Source organism: Emydura macquarii, unplaced genomic scaffold, assembly GCF_026122565.2.
Source record: "Emydura macquarii macquarii isolate MOO-44397 ecotype Brisbane River unplaced genomic scaffold, CSIRO-AGI_Emac_v2 contig_1348, whole genome shotgun sequence".
Taxonomy (NCBI): domain Eukaryota; kingdom Metazoa; phylum Chordata; order Testudines; family Chelidae; genus Emydura; species Emydura macquarii.
Window position 1 is genome coordinate 23,911,505 of NW_027131485.1, and position 23,276 is coordinate 23,934,780.

Sequence of the window (23,276 nt, forward strand, 5' to 3'; positions counted from 1 at the left end):
TTCTCTCTTCCTTCACAGCCTATGGATCATGTCTGGTTGCTTGCTAAACTGAACATCATCTTGGTGTGGATAGATTAGGTGGGGATTAACATGTTAAAAGGTAATTGGGTTATGAGCCCCGGCACCATTAAAAAACAAGACAACAAACTAAAAGGAAATGGGGCAGCCACAGCAATGATCCCTGAGGCCCAGTTACACCCCGGGAGTAATGAAGTGTAATAAACAGGGCTAGCGAACATAAATCAACACAGCCTTATGCAATAAACAGCTCTGTAAATGCACACAGCCAAATCTGCTGATAAAAAAACCATTAACTCCTCAGCTGTTAACTTCCTAGCTACCAAGTTACATAAAATTTCGTTTTTTCCACAGGCAATAAAAGTGACCCAAGACTGGGAATGGAAGCAGACCTCCCAACCTGACCATTAGGAGAACTGCACATGCCTGGCAGCTCCAGAGAGACAGTTATCGGATACACATGGAGCCCCCATCCAGGAATCAATTCTACTCACTATGGACCAAGCCAGCTCTCAATTCAGTCAATGAGCTCATTATTGATTATTTGTATTGTGAAAACCCCAAAAGGCCACTCAAAGATCAGAGACTCATTGAGCTACCTCCTATACACATACAGAGAAGATAATCCCCACACTAAAAAGCTTAGTCTACGTAGGCTCCAGTGATAGTCATATCAGACCCTAAAAGGGAAGATTTCACAAATGAATGAGTTATTTAACATTCTAAACCAGTAACATTAAAGCAACTTTTCAAAAGAAAGCCCACAGCCATTCTGTATGGGAATCATACAAATGCTGTGCCATTAGGAACACAAGACTCGCTATACAACATAAACGTTAACCCTTTTCCCCACATGCTTGTTTTTGCTGAGCCAGTTTCTAATCCATAACAGAACCTTGCCTCTCACCCTATGATGGTTGGTTTCCTTAATAACCACATGTGAAGACTTTATAGGTGGATTCTCAACCTTTTGACAACTCTGCTTTGGTCCCATTCCTTCTGAACTCACCTCCTCCCTTGGTCCATTACAGCCCAAGATAGGTCATCTTCAGGGCAGGCTGGGAGGCCCGGCTTTTCTCCCTTGCCCATTAAGATATAGGGCAGGCTGGATAGCAGGCTGGTGAGGTTTCTGTGGAGAGATTTAATTTTAAACTGTTACACTGATGTTGTTGCTGAGATTTTTGACCTTGGGGTTAATGATAAGTGTATTTTATTACTGTGTTTTTAAAGGCATTGTCAAGAGAGTCTAGAAGTTTGGATAGGGCTTCTGATTTTGCAGTATATTAAACATGTAAAACCAAACAAACTGGTTCTCCTTTACTCACTATTTTGATCTCCAGCCTAAACGAACTCTAATGGATTGGACTCTCACATTTACATACCTATCTGGCTCCTATTACTGTGCTATCTTTACTATATTTATCCTCACACCCCCATGAGACAGGACAGGGATATTATCCCCATTGTACAGATGGGGAACTGAGGCACAGAGAGACTAAGGGTACGTCCACTCTAAATACATCCACATGGCTGGCCCAGGTTAGCTGCCACTGGCTCGCAGGCTAAAAAATGCTGCCTGGATGCTCGGGCTGGAGCCTGGGCTCTGAAACCTCACAAGGCGGCAGGGTCTCAGTGCCTCAGCTGCAGCCTGACCCCAAATGATGACACCACAGACTTAGTAGGGCTGCCAACTTTGTAATATTTAAAAACCAGACACTCCTGCAGGAGCGTCCCCTGCCTCACCTCTTCCTCCCAAGGCCCCGAGACCCTGCCCCTACTCAGCCTCTTCCCCCAAGGACCCGCCTCCTGTTTGCTCCCCTCCCTCCCTCTCCTAGTCACTCACTGCTCTTTCCCTCTCCCCCCACCACTCCCTGCCCCCTCTGCCTGGGTCGGGAGGGCCTCGCCTGCAGAGCCAGGGCTGGGAGCTGCAGCTGCCCAATGCAGGTAGGAGGCAGCCCTGGCTGAATAAGGGCTTGTGCAGGTGATGACCCAGTGCCTCCCCGCTTCCCTGGCCCGCAGTAACCACACTTTGGGTGTCCGGTCAGTAGATCTGACCAGACAGTGTCAGGTCGCCTTTTCAACCGGACTTTCCAGTTGAAAACCGGGCACCTGGCCACCCTAGTTTTTAGCCCCACACAGCCCCGAGTCAGCTAACCGGACTCTTGAGACTCAGTGCTGTGGGATTTTTAATTGCAGCGTAGACGTACCTTGAGCAACTTGCCCTGGGTCATACAAGGTCTGTGGGAGAGAAGGGAATGGAACCTGTATCTTCCACAGCCAAGCTAGAGCTCTAACCACTGGACCATCCTTTCTTTTCTTTCAAAAATCCGTGAAGCCATGCTGATTTGTCCCTGTCAGACCTTGATATATCTCAGTGACTTGATACTGTCCTCTACTGTGCCAAACAATTGGCTACTAATGCAAGGTTCACTGACATGCAATTCCCAGGATCATCCCTACCACCTTTTTCAAAGACATGTTTATATTTTGCTACACGCCACTCTAGTAGCGGATTTTAAAGGCAAGATTGTACATTTTTGTTAGCAGATCAGCCACTTTATTCTTAAACTCCTTCAGAACTCTGGAATGAATACCTTCTGGATCTGGTGGCTTATAGCTATTTAAATTTAATAAAAGGTCACAGGTCAAATCAAACAAGACAAAACAGACAGAGTAGCTAGGTCACTTCCCTAGCCACTGGTAAACATATATGTATGCAATTCCCTAGGTCCCTGTGGGGAGACAGGCAGGTAAGTGTGCACAGGCAGCACTTTCCACTGTGCTTAAAACCAGGCTAATCGCAAGCAATTTGAGTCTGGAAATCTCAGTGCAGTCACTGATATATTTTCGTCTGCCTTAGGAAACTGCACCACAATTCTGGCACAATGAGCTATCTTGGCTAAGGAAAAACAAGAATTCGAATTGCAAGGTATGGTGCAGTTCATAATGGAAGGGCAACGGAAGATGTGGGAGAGCAGGATGCAGCACTGGAATAGCAGGGGTTTTTCAGGTCAGGATTGAGGGGCACTGGCAGATATGTGTATTGGCTCAGAACTAGAGTAGCAGGCAGTGCTGCCAGGCAGATCTGAGGAGCACCGGCAGATCTGCGCATGAGCTCAGAATAGGAAAAGCAGAGAGTGGCAGCACATTTTATTTGTACGGCTCCTTGCTAACATTGGCATTCAAGGAAAATGGAAAATACTCAACACTCCAATAAAGAATGAACCAGTTAAAACATACAACATAAGAAGTGATGTGTGTTCCAAACTAAATCCACATCCTGGCATCATGCCTACCAGACTGGGAGCCAGGGACTTTCCAAAAGGAAGCAATATATAAGCAGCACCCTATTCTAGGTCTGTTTAGCCCCAAGGCAAAAGAGCCCCACACACTCTGATTCAGGACTGCAAAGCAGTACAGTGAGTAGGACGATACGAGGAGGAAAGGAAAGGCAGATGCTATGACAGAGCGGTGTAGAGGCCCAGACTGCAGGTGAGGATTGAGGTGCACTGGCAAAGAGTGGAAGGAGCCCAGAAATGACAAAGCAAGGGGGCTGGGGGGTTTTGGCAGAGCTGTCTGCTCTGCCTCTCCTAGGAGCACGGCCACATTTTAATAGTGGAGCCAGAAGAGTCTGATGTTATATTTACAGCATGTGCCTACTGCATGTGCAAAGTAACATCCTTATAGGATGTTGGTATCTCAGATCTGTATCAACCCGGCCACAATGTATCGTTAAATTGTACAAGCAGAATTTTACAGCTATGTAATTTATTTATCCACTCAAATACAGCATCTGCTTTTCAGTGCAATTCTGCTCTTCTCCTCAATCACTGAGGGGGCTTTGGTTTTTATCATTTTTCCTCTTTATTGATTTTACTGGGCGTTTCTTTCTGTCTGCATTAAGCGTGTAATTTATTTCAACCTATCAAAGCTAACAGCCCTGTGGCATGCCCTAAAGACAGCCAGCAAGGGACTCCAAAGGGATGAATGCACCAGTGCTGAGGGCCTGGAATGGCTGATAACGGGGCATTCCCACGACCCGCTGTAACCCCCACAGTATTTACTGTCAGGTATCCAATACCATGCACCACAGTTACACATAACCAGTCCTAGACTGCCACCATTGATGTCCCTGCATCAGTACCCTTCCCATACACACTCACCCAAATGAGCAAAGAAAGCCCCCAAGTGATCTGTCTCCTGGCCAGCGCCAAGCTTTTGTGGGGCCTTACACAAAGCAACTTATGTTGGTCCACATCTATACTAAATCAGGTTTTCTCACCTCTGCACCCGAGACATCCTCAGCCCCAGCCACATCAATCTTGCCTGTGACCCCTTTCCCACCTCCCAATAAAGCTGTGACAGCCACGCACAAGTTTTTGGGGCTCTTCCGAGTCTCTTATGTGGAGTAGGAAGCTAGAAGGTGGAGATAGCGTGGAACATCCGCAATGGAAGGGTGGGGTGGACAGAGGTTTCCTGATCTTCCACAGGCCGCCGGAGTCAGATGGGAGCATGAGCAGGGACGCTGACTTGGCTGACGAGTTCTGAACATGCATACAATATAGAGTCTGAGGAAGCTGAGGTTCCAGTGCACCCTGCCAGTTGCCTTAGAAGGAGAGAGCAGCACCCATCAGCTCCTTCCCCTACCCCACACCCAGGTGTAGGTTCCTCCCTACACACCAGACCTTACCCCATCTACACACAACTTGTGTGCCAGTGTAACTGCTCCAGTTAGGAGAGTAATTTGTTGACCAAAACAGATACACCAAAACATTCCTAACGTGGGCACAGTTATATCAGTATAACAATACCTTATTTAAATCCAGTAGTATACCTTTCTGGTATACTGTAGTGGTATACACATCTTTATACACAACTGCATCCATGGGGGTAGGAGAGAAGGGGGCAGGAGGGGTTGCAGCATATTAACTATACAAGGCCCAAACTATGAGTTGGGCTTCTGATTTCCATTTTAACCAATAAAACACCCGATACAAAAATATATAATTGGTGTTTATCCAATAAATACCCGAAACAGGTTCTCGACTCATGCTGACATACTTTCCCAGTGCAGTGTGTTTATACAGGCAATGTCCCTGCTCCCCTGCTTGTAGCTATGGGCTTGTCTACCCAAAGCAGTAACGTGGAACACGGGTGGAATTTCTAAAGCTCATTAAATGGTCTGTGTCCACCCTGCTGGTGCGCACTGAAGGATCCCCAATGCACGTCAGCGCAGTGCGGTTTGAAACATAGTCTGCGCACGTACAAAAGGAAGCCTCCCAAAATCCTGATTTTTGGACATCTACACAGAACTCAAAAATTGCTAAAAATAACCCCGGAAAATTAAATAAACCCAAAAAACCAGAAGGCCGAGTTATAAGCCATCCCTAGGCCATGAGCACTACTCCCATCATTAATAGCTGGCACCTCAGCTACTGTTCTTCAGTTGTCAAAAAGCTACCATCCATGGGGGCCCTCAGCCTGCTAAAACAGACCCCTTTCTCCTGCACCTCTTTTCTCAGTCAGACCTGCAGCACATCTTACTTTTCTTATCCTGGACCCCCCATGCAGCACGTCAGTTGCATATTGATGCTGACTAGTAATACCCAGCTATGTATACTAGTATACCCAGTAATGCACTGGGAACATGTAGCGCTGCTAAATCAACCTTTGTGAGGCTTTGCAATAGGAGAAAGTGGAATAGGCCAAGATCACCAAACACGCATTACCTGCGAGACAAGCCAGCCTTGAAGCTAAATCACCCGCTATGAAAGGCGAACGGATTACTTCGCTGCACCAAGAAGTGTTTCCTTATTCACAGCAGGCAGACCCAGGTGAAGGGCTGTGCACAGTGCAGGGAATGCGCCCTAAATCAGCTAATCAGTTTTTAAAGAAACCTGCAAAGCTTCCTTCATCATATTACATTTCTGCATTGGTGCTCTTGGTTCATCGTCCCTTAGACCAGGTCATTAGACCTTGTGCCTAGCTCCCAAAGAGAATGCTGTGATCAGATCCAGCTCCCGAAACAAAACTTCCCAATGCTCTCTGGCAAGGACTCCTTGCCTAAGAGATTCACTCACTGCAGCAGCCAAGTCTGGCAGCCTCCAGGAGAGGGCACAAGTCCTATCTACTTATTAAGGAGGCTTTTAAGTGGATTACACCACAACAGGCAGGAGGCTGTGTGTTTGGAGTGGTTAATAAGTGGTTACAATCTTACTAAGTCATTGCGGCTTTGATTCATCAGCTTAGAATTGGTTTAGCATTGGTTTGTAGGCAACAAGGTGACATGGGCTCAGAGAAATACTGTACAAAATAGAGACATAGGTATCCTTTCAATGTCTTTTTTAAAGTTGCTATCAGAAGGATCTTTATCACCCTTCTCTTTTCTCTTCTCCTTTGGATTTTCTCATACAAATTCCCTCCCACTCCATCTCAAGAAGCCATATAAAAGAGCATACAGGATCAGTCGCAACTAACACGTCTCATCTTTGTATCTCAAAGCACTGCACTAGGCAGGGATGGATCAGCATTGCCATTTTACCAGCTAAAGAACTGAGGCAGAGAGAGGAAAGTGACTGGCCCAAGATCACACAGCAAATCAATGGACAAAGTGGGAACAGACCCCAGGTCCCCCAGATCCTTGCCTGATGTCCTATCCACTGAGCATATGGTCCCCATGATGTCAACATCCCTTTTGTTCTGCTATTGATCTGCTTTCTGGGCGCAGACGGCAAGCACAGGCCTATGTACCACTTAATTCCCACTTAAGTCCTAATTTAAGTAGGACTTTTGTGCAGAAGTCAGCATGAGTCCTGCTGTGCAGCACCACAAGAGTAAATTTCACCTGCTACAAGTAGTGCCCTGTCCTTTGAGAGACAGAAAGAGGGAGAGGTATTTGATTTCCTTCACACACACCCCCTCGCCATTTCTACTCCCCACCTTCCTCCTTATACATACCCAACTCCCACACCAGAACAATGATCTCAAGCACAGGAAGGTTATGCTTAAGTAGATGATACCACAGCTCTCATTTTAGAAACAAGAGACACAGAGGGTCAGCTCTAAAATTAGTCCAGCAAAGAGATAATGGGGTAGTACAGAAGGAACCAGAGATGAATTGTATAAATAGCAGCACTGTCCTCCCACAACTAGGCAGAGTATCAGATGTCGAATATAAACTCACCCAGAGGAGCGGAAACTGTTAATTGACTCCCATCTGACAGTTTCTTATCCAGCAATTATCATCTGTCCAAACAAGCTGTGTAAATATGTTCTACGCTACCATTAAAACTGGCAACAAATCATAGGCTGCAACACAAACAGTGGAAATGGCAGCATTTCTCTAGAACTGGAATGTCACCTGCTGATCACAGAACATGACCCCACTTCTCCCACACACTTGCTAACGTTTTATTTACAATGCTCAGGTGAACTGCATTCCAAACGTGCGATAAGAGGCTTGCAATATGATGAGCCCCCACCAGCATGTGTGCACATCTCATCAGTCAGATACAATGCATTAGGGGGGAGCGTGTGCAGCTTCCTTCGTGGAGCCTAACGTTTGAGTTCGGGTTCATGCTGATTCCTCAGTTGAAGATCTGGCCTTAAAGTTTTTGTTGGTTGTTTTTAAAAGAGGGCTCAAATCTCTGCTCTGCCAAAGCTTTCCTGTGCGACTTTGGGCAAGTCACTTCAGCCTGTCTACACGCGGAAATTGGGTCGGCTAAACTGTGAAAAATCCACACCTCCGAGCAACACAGTTCAACCTACCTAATCCCCAGTGTAAACAACGCTAAATCAATGGAAGAATTCTCCCATCAACGTAGCTACTGCCTCGTGGGGAGGTGGATTACCTATGTCGATGGGAGAATCACTCCCATCAGCAAAAATAATGTATACACTGAAGCACTGCAGCTGTTCTGCTGTAGCACTTCAAACGTACACAAGCCCTCAGATAGAAAGTGGTGTTGTACCCATCTTGGTCCCAGGATATTAGAGACTGCAAGGTGTTAACAAGCTACTTAATTTATCTATGATTCACCTTGAATTGTCTCTTAGAATACAGTTTAATGCCCTATGCTAAACTATCAGTTCCACTTCAGATTTCGCTGTGATACTCTGAGTAGCTTTCCCAGATACAACCAGATCCCTCAGACAGAGACAAACACCTACAGGATCTCCATAAAACATTCTTAAAACTACAATACCCACCTGGGGAGGTGAAGAAACAAACTGACAGAGCCAAACAGGTACCTACTACAGGACAGACCCAACAAAGAAAACAACAGAACACCACTGGCCATCATCTACAGCCCGCAGCTAAAATCTCTCCAACACATCATTAAAGATCTACAACCTATCCTAGCAGATGACCCCTTACTTGCTCAAGCCGTGGGAGGCACGCCTATCCTTGCTTACAGACAGCCCCCCCACCCGGAAGCAAATACTCACCAGCAACCGTACACCATACAACAAGAACACTAACCCAAGAAGCTATCCCTGCATCAAACTGCATTGCCAACTCTGCCTGCACATCAACTCTAGTGACACCATTACAGATCCTAACCACATCAGCCACACCATAAGGAGCTCATTCACCTGCACATCTATTAATGTAATATATGCCATCATGTGCCAGCAATGCTACTCTGCCATGTACATTGGCCAAACCAGACTGTCACTAGGCAAAAGAATAAATGGACACAAATCAGACATAAAAAATGGTAACATCCATAAACCAGTCAGAGAGCATTTCAATCTCCCAGGAAACTCTGTAGTGGACTTGAAATACTTGAAATACTTCAAAAACAGACTTCAGCGAGAAACTGCAGAGCTGGAACTCACATGCAAACTTGACTCAATCAAACTGGGTCTGAATAGGGACTTGTATTGGTTCTCTCATTACAAGAAGTAATTGTCACTGTTCACACATTCTCACCTTCTAATCAACGGTTGTGAAAAGGCCTCATCTACTCTACCTGAATGGACTTTGTTAGCACTTGCCCTCCCCACTGTTGGTTCTTACCCTTGGATGTATATATACCCCCTATCTGATTTCTATTTCATGCATCTGACGAAGTGGGTTGCAGCCCACGAAAGCTTATGCCCGCAGAAATTTGTTAGTCTTTAAAGGTGCTACAGAACTCTCATTGTTTTTGCTGTATAGACTAACACGGCTACCCACCTGGAACTTTCCCAGACCTGAAGAGGAGCTCTGCGTAGCTCGAAAGCTTGTCTCTCTCACCAAAAGAAGTTGGTGCAAAAAAAGATATTACGGACCCCACCTTGCTTCTTAGATAGAAGCATTCACTGTTCAAATTGGAATTGCAAGCACAGTCACAGAATCATAAGATCACAAATGTAGGGCTGGAAGGGACCTCGAGAGGTCATCAAGTCCAGCCCCCTGCTCCAAGGCAGGACCAAGTAGACCTAGACCATCCCTGACAGATGTTTGTCCAACCTGTTTTTAAAACCTCCAATGACAGAGATTCCACAACAGCCGTTAGAAGCCTGTTCCAGGGCTTACCCACCCTTATAGCTAGAAAGTTTTTCCTAAAATCTAACCTAAATCTCCCTTACTGCAAACTAGGCCCATTACTTTTTATCCTACCTCCAGTGGATATGAAGACCAATCCATCTCCGTCCTCTTTATAACAGCCTTTAGCATATTTGAAGACTGATCAGGTGGGTTTCTCTACCCTGTCCTCCCCCCCACCCCTCATCTTTTTTTCCCTCAGGACTAAACATGTCCAATATTTTTAACCTTTTCTCATATGTCAGGTTTTCTGAACATTTATCATTTTTGTGGCTCTCCCGTGGACTCTCTCCAATTTATCTTTCCTAGACAGATATCTTTCCTAGATAGATCTTTCCTGTGGTACCCAGAACTGGATATGGAACTCCAGCTAAGACCACACTAGAGCTAAGTAAAGCTGAAAAATTACCTCCCGTGTCTTACATTCAATACTCCTGTTACAACACCTCAAAATATTAGACTTTTTCACAGATGCACCACATTGCTGACTCATTCATTTATGATCTCCTATAATCCCCTTTTCAGCAGTACAACCATGTAGCCAGTGATTCCCCATTTTATAGTTATGCACTTGCTTTTTCCTTCCTAAGTGCAGTACTTTGTACTTGCCCTTATTGAATTTCATCTTCTTGATTTCAAACCAATTCTCCCATATTAAGGTCATTTTTGAATTTTAATCCTGCCCTCCAAAGTGCTTGCAACCCTTCCCAGCTTGCTGCCACCCACAATTTTAAGTGTACTCTCCACTTCATTATTCAAGTCATTAATGAAAATATTGACAGGATCCCACTAGATACGTCCCCTAGTTTGACAGCAAATCATTGATAACAGTTTTTCAACTAGTCTCTCACCCACCTTACAGTAATTTCTCATAGGGAAGTATAGTCTAGATGAATGTCATGTGGGACTGTGTCAGAAGCTTTACTAAAATCAAGATATATCATGTCCACTGCTTCCCACATGCAATAGATCAGTAAACCTATCAGAGAAGGAAATTATGATTTACTAGTACACACGAGCCATATTGAACATCTGCACATCCTCCATTTAGTGCCTTGTCCTTCAAAGGGATCTGCCCAAATAGGTCATTGGGGAGGCTGTGACAAAAAACAGCACAACGGCAGAGAGCAAGGCGCACCCAAATAGCTGGCAATGAACCGCAGCTGGTTTAATCAGTTCAAGTGTATCCCAATTCTTAATGTCATGAAATGTATCTGATAAGTGTCATGCAAGGTACAAAGAAATGACTCACTGGTTATTAATATTGTGTAATGTAGGTGCAAGCAACTGATGAAAAAGTTATGGACATAAACTGAAATTACAATTCTTAAAACATGTTTGCCAGCCAAGCAGAAGTTATTCCATCCCAGACAAACAAACTTAGTTTTTCCCACCTGAAAGTTACTGCAAAAGTACTTTGAAAGACAATGAGAATGCATTTCCATATTGCGCAAATAGATCCAACTTTCTAACGAGAGGTAGAGGCAAACCTTACACTCATAGTGCAGGAGATTGATGATCACGTTTAATGTTCATGCAACCGCACCAGAGTGGGCAGGAGGGCAGGAACTAAATAATCTGCATTTTAGCACACATCACCAGCAGGAAACTTCCTTCACCAAGAGACTCCATGTCGCCTTCCTCACAGGTCAAATAAACTTTATCTAAGAGTAAACCTGAAAAGAATCCATTTCAACAGTTCACTGGACTACAAAACAAAGGGGCAAAGAAACCCCATGTTAAATATCTTTCACCTAAAATGACAAAGCTGCTTTAATTATGGGGGATAGATCCTGGCCCAGGAGTTGAGTCAGCTATCTTGATGGAAACATGATGAGTATTTTACCTTGAACCAAGTTTGGCTTGTAACATTTCAGTTACTACAATGCCTTTTATCTTGCTTTGTCTTGTAACCATTTCTGAACCTAATCCTTATACTTGTACTCACGTAAAGTCTATTTCTTTGAAATTAAATAAATGTATTTGTTTTTAATGTAAACCAATCCAGTGATGTGTTTGAACTGACCTGAACTGTTCGATAACTCCAGTTAAAGTAACAAATGGTTCAATACTGATACTTCAAAAGGAGCAATGAACCTTGATCTAATTGTTCCAGGACTGGGCTGGACATTTCAGAATGTGCATTTGGGGGGAAACTCGGGGCTGAGGAGAGTACGGAGTCATCTTACCAGTTGCTACCCAAGGCTCATGGCGATCAGTGGAAGTCTGTGGTATTGCAGGCAGGCTCCTGGATCCAAAGCATTGGACCAGGGCTGTCCAATACACAGACATAGAGTGCATGCTTGTTGCTGACTGTGGACATCCCAACAAAGAGCTACAGCAGCAAAGCTTTAAGAAACTTACAGGGTTGTCGAGTAAGATCTGACAATTCTCCACTGGTCCAGATTGTTCCCCAGAATGAAACAGAGGCCCATTATAAGAACATAAGAACAGCCACACTGGGTCAGATCGATGGTCCATCTAGCCCAGGATCCTGTCTTCCGACAGTGGCCAATGCCAGGTGCTTCACAGGGAACGAATAGAACAGGTAATCATCCACTGATCCATTCCATCATCCATTCTTAGCTTCTGGAAAACAGCAATCCCTGCCCATCTGGCTAATAGCCATTTTTAATCCTGTTAAGAGTCTTGGCCTTCACAACATCCTCTAAGGAAATCAACAGGGTTGATCATGCGTTGTGTGAAGAAATATTTCCTTTTGTTTGTTTTAAACCTGGTGCCTATTAGTTTCATTTGGTGACCAACCCTACTTCTTGTGTTATGATGAGTAAATACTACTTCCTTATTTACTTGCTCCACACCAGTCATGATTTTATAGACCTCTATCATATCCCCCCAGTCGTCTCTTTTCCAAGCTGAAAAGTTGCAGTTTTATTAATCTCTCCTTATATGGAAGGTATTTATTATCCCTAATCATTTTAGTTTCACTTTTCTGTCCTTTTCCAATTCTGATGCATCTTTTTTGAGATGGGACAACCAGATCTGCACACAGTATTCAAGATGTGGATGTACCATAGATTTATAGAGATAATATGATATTTTCTGTCTTATCTATCTTTCCTAAGATTCCCAACATTCTGTTAGCTTTTTTGACTGCCACTGCACACTGAGTGGATGTTTTCAAAGAACTATCTACAATGACTCCAAGATCTCTTTCTTGAGATCTAACAGTTAAGTTATACCCCATCATTTTATGTGTATAGTTGGGATTATATTTTCCAATGTGCATTACTTTGCTTTTATCAACATTGAATTTCATCTGCCATTTTGTTGCCCCATCACCCAGTTTTGTAAGATCCTTTTGTAATTCTTCACAGTCTGCTTTGGATTTAACCATCTTGAGTAGTTTTGTATCAACTGCAAATTTTGCCACCTCACTGTTTAAGCCTTTTTCCAGATCATTTATGAATATGTTGAACAGGACTAGTCCCAGTACAGACCCCTGAGGGACACCACTATTTACCTCTCTCCATTCTGAAAACTGACCATTTATTCTTACCCTTTGTTTCCTATCTTTTAACCAGTAACTAATCCAGGAGAGGACCTTCCTTCTTATCCCATGACAGCTTATTTTGCTTAAGAGCCTTTGGTGAGGGACCTTGTCAAAGGCTTTCTGAAAATCTAAGCACACTATATCCACTGGATCACTCGTCCATATGCTTGGTGACCTGCTCAAAGATTCTAGTAGATTGGTGAGGCATGATTTCCCTTTACAAAAACCATGTCGACTTTTCCCCAAGAAATCATGTTCATCTATGTATCTGATAATTCTGTTCTTTACTATAGTCTCAACCAATTTACCTGGTACTGAAGTTAGGTTTACTGGCCTGCAATTGCAGGGATCGCCTCTGGAACCTTTTTTAAAAAGTGGCATCACATTAGCTATCCTCTAATCATCTGGCACACAATCTGATTTAAATGATAGGTTACATACCAGAGTTAGTAGTTCTGCAATTTCTCATTTGAGTTCCTTCAGAAATCTTGGGTGGATACCATCTGGTCCTGGTGACTTATTACTGTTTAATTTATCAATTTGTTCCAAAACCTCCTGTAATGACAACTCAACCTGGGACAGTTCCTCAGATTTTTCACCTAAAAGGAATGGCTCGGGTTTGGGAATCTTCCTTACCTCCTCAGCCATGAAGACCAATGCAAAGAACTCATTTAATTTATCCGCAACAGCCTTATCCTCCTTGAGTGCACCTCTAGCATCTCGATCTTCCAGTGGCCCCACTGGTTTGTTTAGCTGGCTTCCTGCTTCTGATGTACTTAAAAAAACTTTTACTGTTACTTTTTGAGTCTTTGGCTAGCTGTTCTTCAAATTCTTTTTTGGCCTTTGTAATAATATTTTTACACTTCACCTGCCAGACTTTATATTCCTTTCTATTTTCCTCAGTAGAATTTAACTTCCATTTTTTAAAGGACGCTTTTTTGCCTCTAACTGCTTCTTTTACTTCATTGTTTAGCCACGGTGACACTTTTTTGATCCTCTTGCTATGTTTATTGTGTTGTTCCATTCCAACAGCAGGCGCATTACATATTCTATACAATTTTATGGAGAGAGCTTGTGTTGGAAGTTCTTCTCAAGAAACACTGCAGTTTTCTGTCACAGCTCATCCAAAGTTACCTGGCTATCAACCAGTTTTGACACCACACTGATTAAAGAATTTTTGGCTATAATTTCCACAATATTTGCCAAATTATCCAAGATGGTCAAAATGATGGAAATATATTGAAATGATTAGTGACAGTATCATACAACTTATGCATGATACATAGGAGTTTAAAATGCTCAAAAAAAACCAACCTTGTATTTTTATCTTTGAATTATGTATTAAAAAGTTTACAAAGCCCAGAAGTCTGATCTAGCTAGTGCATATTATATACCAAATTTTTCCTCATTCATCATGCAAACAGTGTGCAATAATCAGTCGTATCTCTATTTTAGTAAAATCGCTATGACAGAATATTACTCCACACCCTAATTTATCATCAGCAATACACGCAGTTCAGTGTTAATGGGTTCCCTTTTAATTCCAGGAAAAGTATTTAGATGATGAATGTGTGATACTTTAAACTAATTTCTTCCTAAATATTCATAGTCATGTGTTTTCATGGCAATCAGCATATTTTCTTTAGTGGCAATGTTGTAGAAAAATAGCACATAAAGACTTTACATCTTCCAGAGAGTGAGGTTTTTCATGTCTCAAGTGATCAATTTAATTTCAAACAAGACAACAACAGGGTAGGCACACAATAAAAGGTGCTTGTGCCTAGCACCACTACATTTTCCTAGCAACGAGAATGAATATTCATGGCATATTGCAAGCACAGCAATGAACATTGTCAACCATGTAGATATTCAGTAAATGACTTCAGTGTTGTGTCCTAGACCTTGGTGTGTGTTTTGGAAGGGGGTTGTTTTTTGGGGAGGAGTTTGTTTATGGTTGGTTTGGTTTTTTACACTTTTCAGCATCCCCTGTGCAAGTATTGGAAAATTACCCCAATACTGAGGCAGCCACTTGCACCACATAAAAAGAGACAGCAGTAAAACTTGGAAACTATAGATTTGACCAGTTAACATGTGTATTCATGCAGAACCAATATGGCCATGCTCAAGGATGAGAACGAAGACCAGGAAATCTTTTCTCAATCATCTAAGATTCTCAAGAAATCCAGTTTTATAACTGGTTTGCATTGTTATATGCATCTAGCCTTAATCAAGGAGTCTACTCAACCATTTAGGAGTCAGGTGGAATAAATACCGTGAATGTGTTCAAACTTGGTCACACTTGCATGGTGATAACTGATGCATTGCTGATTCATTTCAACAGCACCTATCAAAAGAATCTTATGACACCCACAGTGAAGCAGGGTTCCACCCCACCTGCTATAGGCATTTTATAGACAAAAAGCAAATAGAATGTGCAATAAAACACTGTGCTCAGCAGTCAACATTACAGGGGAAGCAAGATGATGGACAGTCTACTTCTTGCAACACCAGTTACACCTTTGCCCAACCCCAAAAATACACATCAGTCAATTTCTGACCTCCCTGTTCATGCATCTGGACCAGATTTACCTGCCATCTGCATCATTTGCAAGAGAAGGGAGTGATCCATCACTGTGGACCACAGACTCAAAGTTCAGGCAGAACCTGTAGATGCAGGAAAGCTAAAGAGAGCTGAAGAGTTGAAATAGGATCAGAGCCTTGTCATTCACATACAAGGACAAGGCTGTGCAGCAGTTGAAGTCCGGTACCATAAAATCAGTTACAGAGACTACACAAAATTTTGACAAAGTCAACGGAGAAGCGTAAGCCAACTTGTGCTGACCAGATGTACAGCAAAACCTGAAAGACTTTCTGTGCCACTATCATCCATCAAAGGCTCATTGTAGACTAGGCAGTCTAACAGATGACAGGACTTACCCAGCTTTTCATTGAGCTTGTAAAAAAGCACCAAGGTCTCAATGCTTCAGATTACAGGTAAGCAATACATTGTATAAACAGATATTTTCATAATCATTTAGGCATAATCATGGTAGAGACAACTGGATATTTAATCATCACAGCATTTATCTAACATTTACATTTGCACCAAATCTGGAATACAATGTAAAATATGAATTTAAAACATAGTAGCAAGACTCATGCCTTACAACTACAATAATATACCCAGGGAGAATTCAGTTTTTAGAAATCATGCGTTGTTTTGTATTAGAGTTGACATACTGCAATATCATCTGAAACATGACTTCCTTCAGTTCACCTTTCATACACCCAACACAAGAAGATTACTGAGATGGTGTATGCTGATATGCTGTCAAAAAGCATGCTTATTAATAGACTTCCTTATCCATCATTAGCAGGAACAGATAGCCATCTCTGAGCGAAGAGGAGCAAATACATTCTCAATCACAAACTGCTCTACCATCCCATAGATCATGATCATGATCCTGACACCAGATCCTGATGTGCAGTCAGCTGGGATGCTGTACAATGCTGCACTGATCATCAAGAACACAATTTGTTCAGCATTTTTATTAATGATCTGGATGATGGGGTGGATTGCACCCTCAGCAAGTTTGCAGATGACACTAAGCTGGGGGGAGTGGTAGATACGCTGTAGGGTAGGGATAGGATACAGAGGGACCTAGACCAATTGGAGGATTGGGACAAAAGAAATCTGATCAGGTTCAACAAGAACAAGTACAGAGTCCTACACTTAGGACGGAAGAATCCCATGCACAGCTACAGACTGGGGACCAACTGGTTAAGCAGCAGTTCTGCAGAAAAGGGTCTGGGGGTTACAGTGGATAAGAAGCTGGATATGAGTCAATAGTGTGCACTTGTTGCCAAGAAGGCAAACAGCATATTGAAATGCATTAGTAGGAGCATTGCCAGCAGATCGAGGGAAGTGATTGTTCCTCTGTATTTGGCACTGGTGGGGCCTCATTTGGAGTACTGTGTCCAGTTTCGGGCCGCCCCACAAAAAGGATGTGGACAAATTGGAGAGATTCCAGTGGAGGGCAAAGAAAATGATTAGGAGGCTGGAGCACATGACTAATGAGGAGAGGCTGAGGGAACTGAGCTTGTTTAGTCTGCAGAAAAGAAAATTGAGGGGAGATTTGATAGCAGCGTTCAACTTCCTGAAGGGGGGTTCCAGGGAGGATGGAGCTAGGCTGTTCTCAGTGGTGGCAGATGACAGAACAAGGAGCAATGGTCTCAAGTTGCAGTGGGGGAGGTCTGGGTTGGATATTAGGAAAAATGTTTTTACTAGGAGGGTGATGAAGCACTGGAATGGGTTCCCTAGGGAAGTGGTGGAACCTCCTCCTTAGAGATTAAGGCCCAGCTTGACAAAGCCCAGGCTACGATGACTGAGTTGGGATTGGTCCTGCTTTGATCAGGGGATGGGACTAGATGACCTCCTGAGGTCCCTTCCAACCCTAATCTTCTATGATTCTATGACTGGATGGCAGTCCTAGCATAACTTGTCCCTGACCACCAACAGCAATGTAACGGTTGATGATGCCTGGATTACTGGCGCAACAGAGAACAACAACATCGGCAGGCCATGCTTATCTTCCAGATGATGTGATCTTAAATTCACATCACTTTGCCAAGACATTGTTTACCTTGCTTCCAAGGGTCGAAAACAGACACCTAAATCCCTTTGCATTGGATTGACAATTAGACACTTGACAAGATCATTTCTAGTGGTCTCCATACTAAACAAACTAGGACATTGTGCATCTTGAAAAACAGGGTTACTTACCAGTAACTGTTGTTCTTCGAGATGTGTTGCTCATATCCATTCCAATATAGGTGTGTGCGCGCCCCATGCATAGATTCCCGGAACTTTTTTCCCTTAGCAAGCCCCGTAGATCGGCTCAGGCGCCCCCTGGAGTGCCGCACTCATGCCACGGTACATAGGGCGCCGCCGACCCTCCGGAACCTCAGTGCCTTCTTTCTGCCGACTCCGACAGCAGGGACGGAGGGTGGGTTTGGAGTGGATATGAGCAACACATCTTGAAGAACAACAGTTACTGGTAAGTAACCCTGTTTTCTCTCTTCAAGTGATTGTTCATGTCCATTCCAATATAGATGATTAAATAGCATACCTTGGAGGTGGGTAGGAGTTACCAGCGAGCTGCTCTCATCAGCACGGCCCTGCCGAAGCCCGCGTCCTCTCTCGCCTGCTGCACGATGACGTAGTGGGACGTAAAGGTGTGGACCGACGACCAGGTCGTTGCTCTGCAGATGTCCTGCAGGGGCACTCATTCCAGGAAGGTCGCGGATGAGGCCTGGGCTCTGGTTGAGTGCGCTGTTACAGCTCCTGGGAGCGGCACCTTCACCCGCTTGTAGCAGGTCCTGATACAGGCGGTGATCCAGGTGGAGATGCACTGGGTGGAGACAGATGAGCCCTTCATCTGGTCCTCCACTGCCATGAACAGGTGCGTTGACTTCTGGAACAGCCTGGTCTGCTTGATGTAGAAGGCCAAGGCTTGTCTGACGTCCAGCGAATGCCATCTCCGCTCCTCCTCCGAACCGTGTGGTTTAGGAAAGAACATGGGGAGGAAGATATCCTGGTTATAGTGAAACTGGGACACCACCTTAGGCAGGAACGCTGAGTGGCGTCTCAGTCAGACCTTATCTTTATAGAAAACCGTGTAGGGGGGCTCCGAGGTCAATGCTCTTATCTCGGAAACCTTCCTAGCCGATGTAATGGCCACCAGGAACGCTACCTTCCAAAAGAGGACAAGCAGCAGGCATGTAGCCATGGGCTCGAAGGAGGGTCTTGTCAACATGGTGAGGACCAGGTTCAGATCCCAGGGAGGCACCGGGTCATGGACCTGCAGGTATAGCCTCTCCACCCCTTTGAGGAACCTGACCGACATGGAGTGGGAGAATAGAGAGCGCCCTTCCATCAGCTGGTGGAAGGCCGAGACGGCCGCCAGGTGCACCTTCAGGGAGGCCAGTGCTAGACCCTGGAGCTTCAGATGGAGGAGATACTCCAAAATCGTCTGTATGGGCGAACCGCTCAGTGGGATACCCCAGGACTCCGTCCAACAGGTAAAACGCTTCCACTTGGCCCGGTACACCACCTGAGTGGAAGGTTTTCTGCTGCCCAGCAGAACCTGCTGGACCTGTATGGAGCAAGCTCTCTCTCCCTCCGTCAGCCATGGAGTCTCCATGCTCTCAGGTGGAGGGAGTCCAGGTCCGGGTGCAGCAGGCGACCCTGGTCTTGGGAGAGCAGATCGTAGTGCCTTGGGAGCAGGATCGGCTTGGCGATGGACAGGTCAAGCAGCATGCTGTACCAGTGCTGCCTCAGCCAAGATGGCGCAATCAATATTATGTGCGCTCTGTGCCTCTTGATTTTCAAGAGGACTTTGGGAAGGAGCGGGATGGGGGAAAACGCGTACGTGAGGGTCCCCTTCCAGTCTAGAAGGAACGCGTCAGAGAGGGAGCCCAGCTCGCAACCTCGGAGCGAGCAGAACCTCGGGCACTTCCTGTTACAGGATGACGCGAACTAGTCCAGTTGGGGAAGACCCCACTTGCAGAAAATGGAAGTCACCACCTCCAGGTACAGTGACCAGTCATGGCGGGGTAAGAACGACCTGCTGAGGCGGTCCACCTCGTCGTTCCTGACCCCCGGGAGGTGAGAGGCAGATATGTGGAAGTCGTGCCTCACCGCAAAGTCCCAAAGTCGAGTAGCCTCCTGGCAAAGAACCGAGGAGCGTGCTCCTCCCTGCCTGTTCATATAGAACATGGCCAGCAGGTTGTCCTTGAGGACCTGAACCATTCTGCCCCTCAGGAACCTGAGGAAGACCCTGCAGGCCAAGCGGACTGCCCTGAGCTCCCGGACATTGATGTGAAGAGCCCTCTCATCTGGCGACCAGAGTCCCTGGGTGCTCAGGTCGCTGCTGATGTGGGCCCCCCATCCCACATCTGAGTGTCCGTAATCAGGGTTACTGAAGGAGCCAGGGATCTGAAGGAGACACCCCTCAGAACCTCCACAGGGTTCCTCCACCAATCCAGGGAGGACAGTACCTGCGTGGGAACAGTGACCATCCTGTTCAGCGAATGTCTGGCTGGCACGTACACCAAGGCCAATCGCCCTTGGAGAGGCCTGAGCTTGAAGCGAGCCAGCTTCACTACATACGTACATGCCGCCGTATGTCCCAACAGCTGAAGGCAGTGCCTGGCTGTTGTCGTGGGGGACCTGTGTAGATCGGCAATTATGGCAGCCATGACCTCGAAGCGAGGCTGTGGGAGGAAGGCTCTGGTCTGGGTGGCATCCAGGGTGGCCCCGATGAACTCTATGCACTGCACCAGGGTGAGTGTGCACTTCTGCTCATTGATGAGCAGCCCCAGTCTGGTACACATGGTGCAGGTGAGTGCCAGGCTGTTCCTCACATGGGCCCTGGACCTGCCCCGGATCAGCCAATCGTCCAGGTATGGGAATATCTGAATCCTCTGTGGCACAGGTGGGCAGCTACCACCGCTATGCATTTCATAAAGACCCTGGGGGCGGACGAAAGGCCAAAGTGCAGGGCCGAAAATTGGTAGTAGCAGCCAGCTACCACAAACCTGAGGAACCTTCTGTGACCGGGGAGGATAGTAATATGAAAATACGCATCCCTGAGGTCGAGGGCAGCATACCAGTCCCCTGGTTCTAGAGCGGGAAAGAGCACCCAGGGGCTCTGGCTAGGGAAACCATGCGGAACCTGATGCGTCTGATGAACCTGTTCAGACGGCAGAGGTCTAATATCGGTCTCAGGCTCCCCTTGGCCTTGGGAATTAGGAAGTACCGTGAATAAAATCCCCTTCCCCTTTCCTTTGGAGGAACCTCTTCCACAGCTCCGAGCAGGAGGAGGGAGTTGACCTCCTGTATGAGGAGCTGCTCATGAGAGGAGTCCCTGAAGAGGGACTGGGTAGGAGGAGAGTCCAGGGGGAAGGCCGTAAGCTGAAGGGCATAGCCCCTGAGGACTACGCCGAGGACCCAGCGGTCCGTGGTGATGGTTTCCCACTCGGCATAGTACGGCCGCAGCCTGTAGGCAAAGGGCCGGAAGAGATCCAGGGGGAAAGGAGGAATGCCATCCTCGTGCGCACCATCAAAACCTTTTATTGCCAGTGTTCCCCTTGCTTGAGCCTTGCTGGGGCCCCGCCGAGGACCTCGGGTGGTCGCCGCAGCTAGACGCCCAGTATCGGTCCCAACCCTTCCTGGGCTGAGCAGGTCTGGGGGGCGGCCTGGGTAGAGGCTGCGGCTGCCTTTGGGCCTGAGGCCGAGACTGGTGCCTCGAGGCCCGCGGGGTGTAGAGCCATAGGGACCTTAAAGAGGCTCGCGAGTCCTTCAGGGCATGAAGCTTCTCATCAGTTCTCTCAGAGAAGAGGCCAGTGCCTTCAAATGGGAGATCTTGGATAGCTTGCTGGACCTCTTGGGACAATCCTGAAGCTTGAAGCCAGGAACAGCGGCGCAGGATGACGGCTGAAGCCATCACCCTGCTAGCGGTATCCGCCACGTCACTGGCCGACTGCAATGCTGCGTTTGCCACTGCCGCGCCTTGCTGGGTCACAGTGGCGAAGTCCGCGGCCTGGTCTGGGGGCAACACCGAATTAAACCTCTGCAACAAGGACCACAGATTGAAATTATACCTCCCGAGGAGCGCTTGGTGATTAGCGACCCTCAGCTGCAGTGCCGTAGTAGAATACATCTTGCGGCCAAACAGGTCTAGTTTTTTACTATCCTTGTCCTTTGGGGTGTTGCCCTGGCCGCCCTGGCAGTCCCACTGGTTAGTGGCATCCACCACCAGTGTCTGTGGGGCAGGGTGGGTGTAAAGAAAATCAAACCACTCCTAAGGGACATAGTATTTTCGTTCTGCGCCCTTGGAGGTGGGGGCCACCGAGGACAGGGTTTGCCAGAGAGCCTTGACTATTTTCATCACCCTCTCGTGGACCGGCAAGGCAACTAGTGACGGCCTTGCCGACCCAGATTCCCCAAAGAGGGGGTCCTCCTCCTCTGACATCTCCTTAAGTTCAAGGTTGAGGTTGCCTGCCACCCTCTTCAGCAGGTCTTGGTGGGCCTGGAAATCAAAGAGGGGGGCCTTATGATCCCTGGCAGCTGCCTCATCCGGGGATGAGGAGGACGACTGCGGAAGGGGCCCCGTGGAGGGACCTTCCTCGGGGTCTGAACCGTCCTTCGAGGGGTGGCACTGGTCTGGGTGGCTCGGAGGTGGGGGCACTGGATGGGCCACCAAGGAGTGGATAGATGTGGTCCCTTGGCCCATCTGGGTACCCCACGGCCCCCAGTACGGCCACTGCCAGGGGCCTTGGGGCCACGCCGGTGCCGGCATCGGTGCCTGCTGGGTCGCGTCTGGATGGCCCCCCCCGGGACCCGGAGCCACTCGATCGACGCTTGTGGCTCCTGGGAGGTGAATGGCTCCAAGATGACGACAAGGATGACCGATGGTGTCGATGTCTACGGTGCCGATGGAGGGGACAAGCTGCTGCAAAGATTTGATTCTTCCTAATGACAAGAAACTCTTTGCAAGACTCCTTGAATTTGGTCAAAGTAGGAAAACTGATCTCGGGTAAATCTTGTCCTACTTTTTGGGAGCAGTTTCCTACCCTCACTGCTAGTGCTGATGGTACTCTGGCAAAAAACCCACAGATCAGCTCTAATCAATTTTCTTCAGTCCAAAGGTGGATACTGCCTTATTGACCATGTTCCAGAGAATGGGTCAATACTCTTTGATGGAATACTGTCATTCAAGCACTATATGATGTTCCTTCAACATTTGGTGAGTTTACAGACACTATTTTAGTGTACATGATTAAGCTTACAAGAAAGAATAACTGTGCTGGTTTGGACTTTGTCACAGATCAGAATCCAGCGTGAGCATAAAAACCCTAACTGATACAAATCTACAGAAAGGACCAGAAAACCCCTAGTCAATGGAGGAAGTTTCTTTCTGATGGCAACAATAAGGAAGCACTTCAGAAATTCTTGTACACCATGTGGAGGAATGCAGATTTACAAGCTGCAGGCAAGGACATCACTCTCTACATGTAGCCCATGGAGAGAAGTGTCACAACCTGGCTGTGCAGAAGAGTTCAGTGAGTCACAGCTGTCGAATTAAATTGTGACTGTGGTGCTGGCAAACCAGATAACGAATTATGACCCATAACAATTTAACAAGAGGC

General features: G+C 46.2%; 1 protein-coding gene across 1 annotated transcript in view; it reads right to left on the reverse strand.

Moving 5' to 3' along the window:
* The window catches only part of LOC137155244 (ankyrin repeat and fibronectin type-III domain-containing protein 1-like), a 508,614-nt gene that overhangs the window by 432,528 nt on the left and 52,810 nt on the right, over positions 1–23,276 (reverse strand). The window contains exon 3 of the mRNA XM_067551451.1: positions 1,028–1,147. The gene's annotated coding sequence lies outside the window, so the exon portion shown is untranslated. The remainder of the gene's footprint in view (positions 1–1,027; positions 1,148–23,276) is intronic.